The sequence below is a fragment of the Narcine bancroftii genome, chromosome 2 (genome assembly GCF_036971445.1).
Source record: "Narcine bancroftii isolate sNarBan1 chromosome 2, sNarBan1.hap1, whole genome shotgun sequence".
In the NCBI taxonomy this organism is placed as follows: domain Eukaryota; kingdom Metazoa; phylum Chordata; class Chondrichthyes; order Torpediniformes; family Narcinidae; genus Narcine; species Narcine bancroftii.
Window position 1 is genome coordinate 153,796,692 of NC_091470.1, and position 12,471 is coordinate 153,809,162.

The window sequence follows — 12,471 nt, forward strand, 5'->3', positions numbered from 1 at the left end:
CAGATAAACATGAAAGGAAAACAAGTGGAAGGAGGAGCAGATTAAGGAGGAGCAGATTAAGTGAGCTAAAGGTGGGTGGGAGGAGACCCGTGTGTAGCAAAAGTCAGAGGGTTGAATGAATGGCCTGTTTTGTACCATAGACTGGATGTGTCGTTTTATTCATTCTCAGGAGATGATCAAGGCAAACACTTAATGTCTAGACATAAGTGCCCTGTGAAGGATGCATTGTAGCCAACTGACAAAAGTTACTGCACCTCCTAGCCCTGGATTTGAGGATGCACTTGGGCCCAGTCAGTTGGTTTTATGATAATCAGACAGCTTCACAGTCAATTGACAGATGCTACTTTCACCTGAATAATATGTAATTGTCCAGTAGCTGTTGCTTGGTTCATCTCAGTCCAAGTCTGTCTGTTTGCTTTGTGTGCTAATCAAACACAACCATTAACTAGCTCAAAATAAACAGGTTAATTACTTTGTTCAATGTACACTAAAACTCAAAGAAGTTCAGAGCAGATTAATTTTTAACTCATCTTTGGTTTCCTATCTTTCCAAGACCTCCCTACCTTTGATTTGCAGACCAAGTACCATCTGAAATTTCGGTGCTCCTCCCATCTGGGCTGTTCTACTGAAGTTAATCATTTAATCAATAGTGGACACACCAAGCTATTGGGATGCAAGATCTTGAATTTTCTCTCTAAACCCCAAAATGCCTAGTGTCATATTTTGCCTGAATGTGGTGTACAATTGCAAAAAGTATCAACTGTCTTTTTCAATCTTGGAATCATTACCAGCATTAGTTATTTCTAAAAGAATTTCATTTTGCTGGTTCATGGCACACAAATTAATTGTCTTTAAATTTAAATTTTTTTTAGACATACAGCACTGTAACAGACCGTTTCAGCCCATGAGTCCATGCTGCCCAATTTACACCCAATTAACCTGCACTCCCAGTACTTTTCGAATAGTGGGAGGAAATCGGAGCCCCTGTTGAAAACCCATGCAGTCATGGGGAGAATGTACCTACTCCTTACAATACAGCGTGGGATTCGAACCACAGTCCTGCTTACTGGCACTGTAAAGGCACTGCACTAACCACACCAACCATGCCACACTCCCCCCCCCCACCCCAGTCTTTGTCAAGATTCTTGAACACACTATCTATTTTTATACATACAACCTCACTCATGACTTCTGTCTGATTCCATTCAAGAATGCTTAATTCGCAGTCACCAATACTCAGTTGGTGCCTCACACTCATGAGCCTGGGTGTTGTGACATGGGAAAATCCAGAAAGCACTCATGAGGCTTGGATGTTTCAAAATGCCTAACATAGTTTGAATAACTGATTATGAAAAAAACATTCACTCACCAGATCAACAAAAAATGGTGTTCCAGAGAGCCAGTCATTTGCTAGATCTGTAGCTTAAATCGCTCTCTGCTGTTTGGAAGAGAGTGAAATAAGCTTCCCACAGTTCCCATCTATTAATGGGAACACAAACCTACATTAAACTGATGTCAGAGAGGTTACATTATTTTTCAGGTAATTGGAATAGTATCACATAGGGTCTATGGAGTATTGTTTGACATGACAAGTGCCCCCTCACCTGATTATTATCCCTTCAACCGCTAAGATGACTTTTATGTTGAGTGTCATTTCTTGTGAAGAATATTATTCTGTTCCGTGAGTTTCCTTTCACGTTGAGTATCTTTTCAAGTGCCGAGTGTCCTAGCATGCCCTCATTTTCCCATCACGTATTGAGTATCCCTTTGCCTGGTTTCCATTCATTCATTGGTGAGTTTCCCTTCATCTAGTTGCACAATACAATACTGGTTAAATATCAAGTGTACTTCAACTAGTGAGTCTTTTTTTGTGTATTTAGTATCCCTTGTTGAATATCCTTTCATTTTGAGTATCCCTTTGTATGCCACCATTGCATACATTGAGTAACCCTTCATATGGTCAGTATTCCTTCAAAGTATTTATTCATGTTTTTAGTAGCTCTTCAACCTATGGCTGTGCTTCCGCATATGAAGTCTCATTTGACATGTGGCATAACCTTTCAGTTAATAGGAATACCTTAAAAGAATGATAATTTCTTAAATTGGCTGAGTTGAGTCATGAGTATCCTTCTCAATGTAGGATACCATTCTATCAACATTATTGTGCAAATCTCTTTTCTAGGTGAAAATTCCTTCAAGTCTTGAGTACACTTTCCCTAGTGAATTACATATATCTTCACTTATTTACATATATTCTCAAGTGCTGTGATGTCACCTAGTATTCCATCACATAGTATCATTTTGGCTGGTCAGTATCATTTCATATGTTGAATATCCAAGTATTCACTATCCTATGAATCCGGTGCGCCAGTCATGGCCTCCTCGACATGGGAGAGTCTGGTTGCAGACTGGGAGTTTACTTTGTTGAGCACCTTCAGTCTGTCTGCTGAAATAACAGGGACAATAACAGGCAACAACCATTTTGATTCCACATCCCATTTGCACACTGACACATCTATCAGATATTCAGTGCCTCATGCCTTGTTGAATATCTTTTCATTTTGAGTATCCCTTTGTATTCCACCATTACATACATTGAGTAACCCTTCATATGGTCAGTATCCCTTCAAACTATTTATTCATGTTTTAGTAGCTCTTCAACCCATGGCTGTGCTTCCGCATATGAAGTCTCATTTGACATGTGGCATAATCTTTCAGTTAATGGGAATACCTTAAAAGAATGATAATTTCTTAAATTGGCTGAGTTGAGTCATGACTAACCACAAATTGGAGGAACAACATCTAATATTTCATCTGGGGACTCTCCAAAAAGAGAGTATTGACACTGACTTCTCCAGTTTCTGTTAAACCCCTCCCCTGATTCTCTTGCTTTCCCTATCCCTCAATGTCCTTTCTTCCAGCTCCCCATGCCCTTCCCGTCTCTCTCCATTCAGTTTCCTCCTCCCCATCACTTCTCAGCTTTTTTTCTCTTCTACCCTCCCACCTATTTCCTGTTAGCTTTTACTCCTCCCTTGCCCCGTCCTCCCTCTTTATTCGACAAGGTATGAGCAAAAAGTAGACAGGCGCCTGAATAAAAGGAGACTGTCTACTTTTTTGCTCATACCTTGTCGAAGGGCTCAGGCTGAGAACATTGATTACCCTTCATTCTCTAAAGATGTTTAGCACTTTTGTGTATTGGACAACAATCACAGCATCTGCAGACTTTCCTGTTTTAACTATCCTTTCGGTTTGTGAATGTTCCTTTATGCAGTGGTTTTCAAACTGTTTCTTTCCACCTTAAGCAATCCCTATGCCATAGGTGCTCTATGAATAGTAAGAGATTACTTAAGGTGGTATGTAAGTGGGGAAAAAAAGGTTGAGACCCACTGCTCTAGACCCAATTGTCACAGAAATATTTTGCTTGAGAAATAGTGTCGATGCACATTTCCTTTGGAGTTCTGAAACCATGCACCAACTTTTTCTTTCCATTCACAACCACTTTACGAATCACGGAGCACCTACGGCCTAGGGGTTACTTAAAAGTGGTATGTGAGTGGAAAGAAAGAGCTGCCCTTCACCTTGTCAGTAACTTTCACAAAATAAGTGTTATATATAGAGAATTTAGGTTAAAATGGCTTAAGTTAAAATGTGATGATTAATCATAAAAAGGGAAGCCAGAACGGACAGGGAGCTTACTAGCAGCCAAGGACAAAAGGTTCAGCTGGATATGTTTTTTTTAAACATATCTTTCCATGGTCATAGTGAGAGACATGCAGGAGACAAAAGATTGATAAGAAGGGTGAGAAACAGAATTTAGTGTATGTAGAGTTCGCAGCGTACGTAACGAACGTGATAATTAAAAATGCAGTTGTACTTAGAATGCTTTTGCAATACTAACCAATTAAAACAGTATTAATAAGTAGGGGAAGGGCAAACAACAAGGGTATAAAAATCAATGCACTGTATGTATCGGGGCTTAACTGGTGAGAAGCCAGTTGAGTCCAACTCTGCAGACTTGTAAATAAAGCTTGTCGTGTCATCAGTTTTAAAGAGACTCATGTGTGAGAAGTTTTATTTCTGACAAATGGGGGCTCGTCCGGGATCTACACTCCGGCCGTGAGGGGAGGCGAGAAGAGGGACATCGGAGGTGGTGCAACCCGCTGAGTTCAGCGGCTCCTAGTCCCTTGCTCGTCGCTTCGGGTGGCTTGAGCGAGTGGTATCCGGACAAGGTGACACGACAAGACGGAGAGGAGAAGGGTGACGGTTCAATCCCCGAGAAGACACCGGTAAGTGACGACTTACGATTGTGGTGTGGGGATTGGGTAACAGGTTTAACGGGATACACCTGTTAGGATAAAAAAACCTAACGTAATAGATCAGGTATAGAGCTTTTGTCGTGGCGTGAGGACCCTGTCGTGGGACTCTAGGATAGACCCCAGGGAAACCTCGGCGGTAACCAAAGGAGGGACAGCACCTCCGACGAAGTGCCGAGAAGAGAGGGGTCGACCCCAGGGAAACCTCAGCGGTAACCGAAGGAGGGACAGTACCTCCGAAGAGGCGTCTGAGAAGAAGGGAGTAGGGTCCAGAATGAGAGGGTCCTCAGCAACGATAAATGGATCTAGGTGGGAAAATGGGAGGATCAAAATCTAAGGGCTCGTCTGAAAATTCAGGACAATTCCTGGGAGTTCCCCTTGACAGCCCTTTGGGGAGAATGTTTGAAAATTGGGATAGTAAAAGATATCGAGACAAAAACAAGAAAAAGATGGTTCAATATTGTCTCCTTTGGTCGAAACAACCTATTAAAGGTTCCTCGGTCTGGTGGCCGAAATTTGGATCTGATGAGGATTGGGTTAGACAAGCATTAAACATATATGTAAATTCGAGACCAAAGGTGAATCAAGAAGAGTCAGCATATGCATTTTGTTGGGTTCCCTGGCCAGGATCCTTAACAAAATGTTTTAAATTGAGGGTAGCGGGAGAAAAGAAGTGGGAACCTCTGGACAACCTTCCCCCTCCTTATATTCCCCCGGTGCCTACTGCGCCCGAGGAAAGCTCATTACCGGAGGGGAAAGGTGATGAATCTGATTGCCCCGAAAGGGGCCGGGAAAAAAAGAATGAATTAAGGGAGTCGGACCCTAAACTTCCACCGGTAAACCGACCCTGGACAAGATCCCAGACTGGTCCAGGACCATCAAAGTTTTCAATAAGCCTAAATCCCCTGAGGGAAGTTCCTATGGGAGGACCGGGAGGGGGAACGGGATATGTGAATGTTCCCCTAACTAGTACAGAGGTGCGGGGATTTAAGAAAGAAATGAAAAAGTTATTGGAAGATCCTATAGGACTGGCCGAACAGCTCGACCAATTCCTGGGACCAAACACATATACGTGGGAAGAGATGCAGGCAATAATGGGAACATTATTCTCACCCCAGGAGAGGCAGATGATTCGACGGGCTGCCCTCCTCATGTGGGAATATGAACAACCTGGGGACCCCAGACCCCATGAACAAAAATATCCCTTAAATGAACCCAGGTGGGACAAACGAACACCCGAGGGATTGGCAAGTATGAGACAATATAGAGAGTGGACAATTAAAGGGATACGGGAGGCTGTGCCAAAGGGTCACAATTTCACCAAGGCATTTGGGAACCACCAGGGGAAAGACGAGTCCCCTACTGATTTTTTGGAGAGGGTGAGAAAGAATGTCCAACAGTATGCGGGCGTGGACCCTAGTACACCAATGGGTGAACAGCTTATTCGAATTGAATTTGTTTCCAAATCATGGCAGGACATTAGAAAGAAACTAGAAAAGGAGGAGGACTGGAGCGAAAAACCCCTAAGCGACCTATTAAAAAAGGCGCAAAAAGTATATGTGCAGAGAGAAGAAGAAGATCAAAAGAGGGCGACAAAGGTTATGGTACAGACTATCCGACAGATGAATGCCGAATCCAGAGGGGAAAGAAAACAAAACCTTCCTCTAAACAATCCAAGATATCCAAGAGAGGGAAGACCCCGGAGGTTCGTTAAGTGCGATTACTGCAATGAGGAAGGACACTTTAAGAGGGAATGCCCCCGATACAAGAGGGAATTGCGTGCCCTCGAACTTATGGAAGAAGATTAGGGGGGTCAGGGGTTCCAAATGTTAGGGACCAAGTATAAGAGGGAACCCCTGGTAAAACTAAAAATTGGTCCCAAGGGAGAAGAGGTGGTGTTTATGGTGGACACAGGAGCGGAACGAAGTAGTGTAATAACTGTGCCAATCGGGACTGAACCTGTAAAAAGTAATTTGAAAATTTCTGGGATAGAAGGGGCTCCCAGAATGGTATCAATAATTCCCCAAGTAACAGTGAAACTGGAAGAAAGAGAAGGGGTACAAGACCTCTTGTTGTTACCGTCGGCTGGATTTAACCTCCTAGGAAGGGACTTACAGGCTCTCCTAGGTTTGGGTGCTCTCCCTGTGGACGGAGAAGTGCGAGTCCACCTCTGTGCTCTAAAGGAAGAGGATGAACGGCAGATTGACGAGAGAGTCTGGTATAAGGAGGGAAATCGAGGAGGTCTGGACATCCCACCTTTACATGTCACATTAATACCAGGTCATTAGCCGGTAAGGAAACGTCAGTATCCTATTTCTTTGGAAGGGAGAAAAGGGCTACAGCCGGTAATTGAGACTCTAATACGAGACGGACTATTAGAAGAATGCATGTCACCTTATAACACCCCTATACTCCCAGTGAAAAAGTCAGATGGATCCTATCGCCTAGTTCAGGATCTAAGAAGTTTGAATGCTATTGTTCAGACCCGTCACCCAGTGGTGCCTAATCCCTATACTATTATGAGTCGGATTCCCCCAGACCATGAGTGGTTTAGTGTTATCGACTTGAAGGATGCCTTCTGGATGTGTCCATTAGAAGAGGAAAGTAGAGATATGTTCGCGTTTGAATGGGAAAATCCATGGACAGGTAGACGGAGACAGCTTCGGTGGACTGTATTGCCCCAAGGGTTCACTGATCTCCGAACCTGTTTGGACAAATGCTAGAACAAATCCTGGCGGACTATCCACAATCTGATGATTCCCAACTAATGCAGTATGTGGATGATTTACTATTATCAGGACCCAAGGAACAAGAAATGAGGGGAGATACAATTAGACTCTTGAATTATCTGGGGAAAAAGGGTCTACGGGTGTCCAGGAACAAGTTACAGTTCGTTGAGAGAACTGTGGTATATCTGGGACACCAGATAAGTAAAGGACAGAAACTGATTACCCCTGAACGTATTGCGGGAATCACTAGAATGCCGTTACCCCGTAATAAGAAGGAAATAAGACAATTCCTGGGACTCTTAGGTTACTGTAGGTTATGGATAGAGGACTACTCAGCGTTGGTGAAGTTTATGTATGAAAAGCTGACAAATGAAAATGAATATCCATTGAAATGGACCCAGGAGGAGGAGGGATGGTTTGAGGACTTGAAGCATCGCCTGACACGTGCCCCGGTACTCACTCTGCCCTCTTTAAAACAGCCCTTCCAGCTATTTGTCACTCATAACCAAGGAACAGCAGTGGGGGTTTTAACACAGGAAAAAGGCAGTCAGCGACACCCAGTGTCTTTCCTTTCCAAAATGATGGACCCAGTGTCTCGCGGATGGCCGACGTGTATCCAGGGAGTAGCGGCTGCTGCTCTGTTGGTAGAGGAAGCACGTAAACTTACTTTTGGAGGAAAGATGACTGTGTACACCTCCCATTCTGTGAGTGTTTTATTAACACAAACTGCCCATCGATGGCTGACTGATTCTCGCATATTAAAGTATGAAACCATTTTAATGGTTGGAGAAGATCTACAGTTTGCAAAGATTAATAGCTGCAACCCAGCTCAGTTTTTATACGGCAGTGAAACAGAGAGAGAGGTGGAGCACGACTGTGTCGAGTTGACGGATCTTCAGACCAAGACCCGAGAAGACCTTTGCGATACTCCGCTGGGAGAAGGTTATGAATTCTACATTGACGGCTCCGCCAGATGTGTTGACGGAATGAGAAGAAGTGGGTATGCTATAATAGAAGGAAATACTTGGAAAGTAGTAGAATCCACAAGACTACCCGGAAGCTGGTCAGCACAGTCCTGTGAACTATATGCCTTACAGAGAGCCCTCAGAATACTGGCAAAGAAAATTGGAACGATTTACACTGATTCCAAATACGCATACGGGGTAGTGCATACCTTTGGTAAGATCTGGAAGGAGCGTGGTCTAATTACATCAAGAGGAAAGGAATTGGCACACGAACAGATGATTACTCTGACTTTAGAAGCCTTGACATTACCCCAGGAAATAGCAGTGGTCTACATACCAGGCCATCAGAGGGGAGATACCCCGACAGCAATTGGAAACAGACTGGCTGATGAAGAAGCCAAAAGGGCAACCATGCAACAAGAAGTCCATTTGCTGACCTTAATCCCAATAAGACAAGGCATAAAAAAGGCTCCCATTTTCACTGCTAAGGAAGAAAAGGACATGGCTCAGCTGGGCGCAAGCCAGCTGCCTGATGGAACATGGAAGACACCAGATGGAAGAATGGTTCTAAATAAAGAAATAACTCGCAATATTTTAAAACACCTGCATCATCAGAGCCACTGGGGCACCCAAGCCTTATGTGACACAGTGCTTCGAGAATATGTGTGTAAGGGAATCTACACCTTGGCCCAACAGGAGGTGCAGAACTGTCACCTATGCACAAAAATTAATAAAAAGGTGATGAGGACAGGGACCATGGGAGGTCAACCATTAGCCATACGCCCTTTTCAAAGTATCCAGATCGACTTCACAGAGTTACCTCAAGTCCAAAGATGGAAGTATCTGTTGGTGGTAATAGATCACTTTACCCGATGGGTGGAAGCCTTCCCAACAGTAAATGCTACAGCCTCTACAGTAGCTCGCCTCCTCCTAGAGCAGATAATCCCCAGATATGATATAATGGATTCTATAGACTCAGACAGGGGTCCACATTTTTGTTCAAAAATCCAGCAATTGATTTGTAATGCATTACAGGTCTCTTGGAAATTGCATACCCCTTGGCATCCACAAAGCTCAGGGAGGGTTGAACGTATGAATGGAACCCTAAAAATGCAATTGACAAAATTAATGGTGGAAACTAAAATACCTTGGATAAAGTGTCTGCCCCTGGCTTTATTAAGAATTCGTACTGCCCCACGAAAAGATGTAGGGTTGTCCCCTTATGAAATGATGTTTGGGCTTCCCTTCTGGAGTACAGTTGAGGGGTGTCCCACCTTGGGGGAAGGGGATATATTTGTTAGGAACTATTTACAGGCACTGTCACGCTCTCTTACAGATTTACGAAAGAGAGGACTATTGGCACAAACACCGCCTCTAGACTTTTCTTTACACAAAGTGGAACCACGAGACTGGATTCTCATCAAGACCTGGAAAACTGAAAAACTCCAGCCCCAGTGGGAAGGTCCATACCAAGTTCTCTTAACTACAGAGGCTGCAGCACGAACAAGAGAGAAGGGGTGGACGCACGCATCCAGATTTAAGGGACCTGTAGAGGCGCCTCAGGACCCTGATACGAACTCAGATTGGACTTGTGTTCCTGGAGAAAAACCTCTTACCTTGCGATTTCGCAGAAAGACTTGATTCACAATGTTATTGTTATGTTCTTTGATTTTTCTTAGTTTGCCTATGTCTTTATCAGGTGTGAAATGTAAGAAATGCAGAGACACAGTGGTCCTGTTTCAGGACCACATTTGGGGAAGAAAGGAGGGTAATTTTATTTCCCATACCTCAGTTCCTGAGAAATGCTGGGCAGAAAATACCACCCAACATCCATATACCCCTTGTGTGGAAAAAGAAGGAAATAATATGGGTCATTATATACAGATTCCTAATACCACTCCTTTCCCTCTTAACGGTTGGAAGGGTGACTCAGGCCCACCATGCCCTGATGGACTCTGTTTTGCATACACACATTTTAAAGAGAGAAAGGGGTGGATTGTTATATATAGAGAATTTAGGTTAAAATGGCTTAAGTTAAAATGTGATGATTAATCATAAAAAGGGAAGCCAGAACGGACAGGGAGCTTACTAGCAGCCAAGGACAAAAGGTTCAGCTGGATATGTTTTTTTAAACATATCTTTCCATGGTCATAGTGAGAGACATGCAGGAGACAAAAGATTGATAAGAAGGGTGAGAAACAGAATTTAGTGTATGTAGAGTTCGCAGCGTACGTAACGAACGTGATAATTAAAAATGCAGTTGTACTTAGAATGCTTTTGCAATACTAACCAATTAAAACAGTATTAATAAGTAGGGGAAGGGCAAACAACAAGGGTATAAAAATCAATGCACTGTATGTATCGGGGCTTAACTGGTGAGAAGCCAGTTGAGTCCAACTCTGCAGACTTGTAAATAAAGCTTGTCATGTCATCAGTTTTAAAGAGACTCATGTGTGAGAAGTTTTATTTCTGACAATAAGGATGCGTACTTTCATCTATGTGAGAATTCCTGTTTGAATATCTCTTCCCAACATTGGTTACCCATTCATGTGTTGAATATCCCTTGCTCTTAGTTGATGATTCATCTTATTCCGTTCTCCAGAATACCTTCAATGGTATTCACCTGCTGGGTAACTTCACAATTTAAGCAAGGCTTTCTGTTCACTTCATATTTTGAGCATCATTCACACAAGAATTCCTGGACTTCACCTGAGACATAATAAACTCACCTGCAAAGTAATTCTAACTGAGCTCGAAACCTACATCAATGCATTTTTTCTGTCAGAAACGGCACAGGATTACCAAACTGCCAGTTCCCCCCTTCCCTCAGCCTGGGGGCCATTTCGCAGCAGGGGTGGAAAAAAAACACAATCAGCTGACGGCGGCAGCTTTAAATCTCTCCCCGGCTCCACGGACGATGGGCGGAACGCCACCCGCAACTGAAGATTGGCCGGACTGGGGGCGGGATGCGAGCGGTCGCGAGGCCTCGGCGCAGGAAAGACCGAGCGCGCGGCTCCCACCTTCCCTCGCGCCCCACGTTCCCCTCCGCGCGGTGAACACGGAGGGCAGAAGGAGGCCCGGCCGGGGGAGGGGCGCCACCCCGGCCCCCTGTTGTGCGCTTCATCTCTCGCCAGTTTCCCCTTTGTGCTACTAAATAAAATTCCCAGGCGATGACGGCACTTTCTTGTTTTATTCAATACAAAGTTTATTCAAACGGCAACATTACAAACACACAGCACTGCCAACTGCAACCAAAACCCACCAGAACAGGTGGCAACAAAACACATCGAATTAAAACACGATTTTCGTCATCAATCAAACGGGCGATCCCCAGAGCAGCGAGGCAACAGCTGAACCCCCCCGTCCTCCTGACCCGCCGAGCCCCTCTTCCCAGGCTCGGCCGTGGAATCATCGCAGCAGGAGGAGAAGAAGCAGTCTTCACCCGTTGCAGGCAATCTTCTTCACCCTTTTGTTGTAGCAGGACTCCGAGACCGTGGTGTTCAGGCTCTGTTGTGCTGAATAGAGCAGCAACTGCGGGTTCTGGTGTTGCCAAGTCTCCGTGATCTTCTCGTGGGAAATCCTGCAAGACCAGTGGAAGAAGTCCCGAGCTGGTTCTCTGTCAGGCATTCCAGAATGGAAACATCCCTTTGTGAGAGTTGATAATTTAAGAGAGATCCATCTGATGTCTCCTTAATGTGACTTTATTGTCATGGACAAAAGTCCATGATTTCAGATTTATTGTCATGACATCACATACAACCCTGGTATTCTTCTGAGGGCACAGCAGAATTACCACTTATTGGTGGTGCAAAAGAAAGATGTGCACAACGAAAACATAAACAAACTGACTATGCAATAGAGAGAAAAAAAAAACAATAAAATGCAAAGTCCTTGATTGAGTTTATTGTTGAGGTGTCTGATAGTGGAGGGGAAGTAGCTGTTCCTGAACCTGGTGGTACAAGCCTTGTGGTACTTATACCTCTCTTCTGATGGTAGCAGCAAGAACAGAGTGTATGCTGGGTGATGTGGATCCTTGATGATTGCTGCTGCTCTCTGAACTGTGCCTACTATCTTTTGCAAAACTTCCCACTCAGGCATATTGGTTCCCCCATACCAGACCGTGATGCAGCCGGTCAGCACACTTTCCACCACACATATGTAGAAATTTGCCAAGGTTTCCAATGTTGACTTCTGAGGAAGTCGAGGAGCTGACGTGCTTTCTTCATGAAGCTATTAGTGTGTTGGCTCCAGGAAAGATCCTCTGGGTTTGTGACTCTCACAAATTTAAATTTGCTCACTCAGTCCACCTCTGATCCCCCAATGATCATTGAATAAGACACCCTCTTTTTTTCAACAAACAGCTCCTTGGTTTTGGTGACATTGAGTAAGAGGTAATTGTAAGCAAAGGTATGGCTTCATCATGTCTTGCTTGCTGCTGCCAAATAGATACAGTACATAAGATAC

The 12,471-nt window shown here is 44.1% G+C and overlaps 1 protein-coding gene across 2 annotated transcripts in view; it reads right to left on the reverse strand.

Moving 5' to 3' along the window:
* LOC138754401 (paired box protein Pax-7) overlaps window positions 1-11,136 on the reverse strand; it is a 214,171-nt gene extending 203,035 nt beyond the window's left edge. For both annotated transcript variants that reach the window (XM_069918635.1, XM_069918634.1), the window contains exon 1: window positions 10,737-11,136. The gene's annotated coding sequence lies outside the window, so the exon portion shown is untranslated. The remainder of the gene's footprint in view (window positions 1-10,736) is intronic.
* Between the last annotated feature and the right edge of the window lie 1,335 nt (window positions 11,137-12,471).